Below are 4,749 nucleotides of genomic sequence, written 5' to 3'. Positions count from 1 at the left end.
TAGAAAGCATTGGAGCTTCTGCTGAGATAATCTTCATTGAGTATATACCTTAGGGATATCACCTTTTCTTTTCTTTTTTTGTTTTTTTGAGACGGAGTCTCGCTCTGTGGCCCAGGCTGGAGTGCAGTGGCGCAGTCTTGGCTTACTGCAACCTCTGCCTCCTGGGTTCAAGCGATTCTCCTGCCTCAGCCTCCGAGTAGCTGGGACTACAGGCACGTGCCACCATACCCGGCTAATTTTTTGGTATTTTTAGTAGAGATAGATTTCACTATGTTGGCTAGGCTGGTCTTGAACTACGGACTTCGTGATCTACCTGCCTCGGCCTCCCAAAGTGCCGGGATTACAGGCATGAGCCACAGTGTCCAGCTGGAATACCGCCTTTTGTCTTATAGCTGGAAAAAAAACTTTGAGGGGAATAGAAGGGCTACTTTATACAAAATAAACAATGGCATTTTCATAGGCCTTCCTTTTAGTGGTAGGGCATAATGCTAGGGAATATGTGAAGATGTTTTTATGAAGTCTTTCTGATCACGACCAGTAATTTGTGCTGTACACTGTAGTTACGTGGATTGCTGAGCAATGACCCTTTTGAATTTCTTATTTCTGTGTTACTGAGTTATGTCTGTGTTATGTCCCTAATCACTTAGGGACATAATTTTATGGTACAAACTTCCTGTACAATTTTTCTTAAAGTCTAATTAATAACTAAAAAGTGTTCTTCAAATTATAATTGCCTATTTACATGGATAAATAAAAACACTGCACAAAGAGTTCTTGATGTCTTCTTTTGATTTTAAAAAATACAAACACCTTGATTTTAACTTTTATTCATGCAGAAGATTATCTAGAAGAAAACCCAAGTTAGAATAAAGAAACCTTGCCCAATTACAGTCATTGAAAGATTGTGGGGTAGCTTTTTCTCCAGAGTAGAACTTTAAGTAACATTTGTGGTTTTTTATATTAAGTAAAATGTGAATATGAAGCTTCTCTGATAAACTTTAAATACTTTTTAATGTTTTTCAGCCTTAACATATTATTTGTTAAAGTCAAGGAATGCAGATATTTTAGACAAAATGCAAAACCAATGTGTTTAGCTGATTGTATTGTTTACAGCATGACATTGTAAGCTTACATGTTCGGAAACAGATCGAAAGTATATTCCTTATGCAGGGTAGCTTGGTAGCTTTATTTAAACAGATTTATCTGTTTAAATCTGTTTTTCTGACTTACAGTTTATTGTGTTGATATGGTTTGTCTCTGTGTCCCCATCCATATCTTATCTCGAATTGTAATCCCTACGTGTTCGAGGGAGGGACCTCATAGGAGGTGATTGGATCATGGGGGCAGTTTCTCCCATGCTGCTTTCATGATAGTGAGATAATTCTCATGAGATCTGATGGTTTAAAAGTGTGGCACTTCCCCTACATGCTCTTTCTCTCTCCTACCATCATGTAAGACATGCCTTGCTTTTCCTTTGCCTTCTTCCATGATTGTAAGTTTCTTGAGGCCTACCCCAGTAATGTGGAAGGCCTCAGGAAGGCCTTTTATTTACACATTACCCAGTCTCAGGTAGTATCTTTATGGCAGTATGAGAATGGACTAATACATGTGTCATTACTGAGTTGTTAATTCTTTTTTTTGAGACGGAGTTTCGCTCTTGTTACCCAGGCTGGAGTGCAATGGCGCGATCTCGGCTCACCGCAACCTCCGCCTCCTGGGTTCAGGCAATTCTCCTGCCTCAGCCTCCTGAGTAGCTGGGATTACAGGCACGCGCCACCATGCCCAGCTAATTTTTTGTATTTTTAGTAGAGACGGGGTTTCACCATGTTGACCAGAATGGTCTTGATCTCTTGACCTTGTGATCCACCCGCCTCGGCCTCCCAAAGTGCTGGGATTACAGGCGTGAGCCACCGCGCCTGGCCTGAGTTGTTAATTCTTTAGGCTCTGACTGCCATATGACTGTTTCAGCACATGGGTATTGAATATTGACCTCACAAATTGGGGAGAATGCAGGAAGTCCACACTACTTCTGCTGGAAGGCCCATGTGGCCTGGCCTCTTGCCTTGTCTTTCCACCACCTCTGCCCAAGCCACAGTGAGCTGCTTACATGTTTTCAAATGGATTGTGTTCCTTTCCCTCCCACTGGCTTTGCCCACTCTGTTCCCTGTGCTTAGAATGTTTTATCTAAGGCTCTCTGGAACCTGTTTTTACCTGATTTATACCAGAAAACCTTAGCCCTCAGCCCAGAAGCATTCTTCCTCATGCAAGTTCTTCCCGATCCTTCAGGCCATATATTGGGTTCTTCTCACATTGCTGCAATCTTGCAGTATTCCTTTTTTAGCTTACCACAACTTATAATGAAGAATTTGTGATAATATGGGCATGGGTGTCTCTCTCTTCCATAGATTGTAAGCTCCTTGAGGGCAGGACTGCATCTATTTGTTATCGATGGTTGTATCAATAGTGCCTAGCAAAAGTAGGCACAAAATAAATGTTTTTTTGAATGATATATAAAAAGGAGAGTAAATTAGAATAACCCTTTTGGAGGACGAATTGGCAATATGAATAAAAAACCTAAAAGGGGGATGGTGGTAGGCTGCATGCCTTTTGGCTTAGCAATTCCATTTTTAATAATTTGTCCTAAAGAAACTATCCGATGAATATACATGTAAATATATTTTAAGACAGTATCTTCACTGCCAGATTTTATAATAGCCAAAAGTATAATACAAAGCCACTGTAATTTACAAGAATAGGAGATTTGTTAAATACATCATGTTACATACCTAAAGTGAAATATTAAGTAGCCATTCAATGGTTTTGTTAGAAAACATTGACATGGAATAATGTTGATGGCATTTTTACATGGAAGATTCATAGTGGTGACATTTTTGTAAAAAAAAATATATCTGCATGATGATGCACACCAGTGTCTCTGAATGATGAGTTTCTGCTGGCTTATATATATTTTCTGAGTTTTTTCAAAATACCTTTTTTTTTTTTTTTTGAGGCAGAGTTTCGCTCTTTCACCAGGCTGGAGTGGCATCTCGGCTCACTACAACCTCTACCTCCCGGGTTCAAGCAGTTCTCCTGCCTCAGCTTCCCAAGTAGCTGGGACTACAGGTGCATGCCACCACACGCAGCTAGTTTTTGTATGTTTAATAGAGATGGGGTTTCAGTATGTTGGCCAGGATGGTCTCAATCTCCTTACCTTGTGATCTGCTTGCCTTGGCCTCCCAGAGTGCTAAGATTACAGGCGTGAGCCACCACACCCAGCCCACAATAACTTTTTATTATGTAATGGTTTTAAAAACCCCACAAAGAATATAATTCAATGCAAATTTGGGTCCTACTGTTTTAAAAAAATGATAATGTTCAGAAGGTAGGGAAGTAATAGGTAGTGTTTTTCAAAGAACTCTGGGGATGTAGAATGGGAGTTGAACAGTGCCATGAGTTAGAAATCAAATTTGCATTGACAGGTATACAATTGCATGTAAAGGGAATTTTCAGAGAAAAACGGAAGAGAGTGGCATCAAGGAGAAATGAAACAATGCCTTTATTTTTTAGTCCTAGTATTCACTGGTAGCAAAGAACAGCCCCACCTTGTGTGTGTGCTGCTCATGATTTCTGGAAGGCCTCAACCCCAGCCTCATATCCTTTGTCCTCTTCCATTTGAGGGTTCCTGAGTGCCTCTGGGGATTTGGTCGTAGACCTTCAGCAGTGATTTGCTGCCAAAAGGTTCATGGAAGAAAGCTTTGAGTTTTTGTAAGAAATACTAAAAAGCCCTGACATCATGTAGGCCAGACAGCCAAACTTAGTATAAACTCAATAGCATTTATTTCTCTCAAGTGTATTTGTGTATATGGTCATGTACTCCTGTGCGCATGTGTTTTCTTCAGTGGACCTTTATCAGTTCCACGTTTTGGCAGCTGCCTGCTGTGGTAATCCACCATATTCCCTAAGCTGATTTTCCCCCTTGTAGATTTGGCAGATTTATCATGTAATGAAAATTAGTGGATCTACAGGGCACTTCATTTCAGATTATCATGTACTTGTAGGCATTTGTCATTTTGTCTTTTTGAAGAGGATCACCTTTGATGCGTGTTTCCCAAGTTTTACTACATAGTAGCTTTTGTGTTTCCATTTTCTTTTTAGCAAAATAGACAATTACTAGAGTTCCTTCTATAGCACTCTCATTCTTAATTTATGAAACAGAAGGATATGACTGATATATGTTAGATCTGTATTTATTGGTGGTGACCTAAAATGTTTACAAATGTATCTCTTCATACCTTGTGTAGTTGATGGGTTGGGCAAGCTGGGACCTCCAGGATTGCATTCACATTCCTTTGGCCACTGTGGTAAGTGAAGCACCCTGGAGAGGCAACAGGGTGCCCTCTGGAATTTCTAAGAGTCAGTGAATTATACCAAACAGCTGAGTGTATGCTAACTGCTTACAGGTATTGCTCCACTCCCCTCAGTATTGAGGCTTGTTCAGTTTTCTAAGGAAAATCTGATTATTATGGGGGTTCTGTGTCTTACTATTTTCAGACAGTTTTTAACCTTTTGAAGCCAACCCTGTCTGTCCTGGGGAAGAGGTAAAGAAAAATTTCAGGACAGAAGGGAAACCCCTGCCTCCAGCCCAGCGGAGCCCAGATTTTACAGGGTAAAGTGAACAAGAGATGGATAGTGAATGGAGTGGGTGGGAGGAGGATAAGAGAAAGGCCGAGCTGGAGCTGGAAGCAACAG

Source organism: Sapajus apella, unplaced genomic scaffold (genome assembly GCF_009761245.1).
Source record: "Sapajus apella isolate SASKATOON/1434 unplaced genomic scaffold, GSC_monkey_1.0 scaffold4, whole genome shotgun sequence".
NCBI classification, from domain to species: Eukaryota; Metazoa; Chordata; class Mammalia; order Primates; family Cebidae; genus Sapajus; species Sapajus apella.
Note: the sequence above shows the minus strand (reverse complement) of the source record.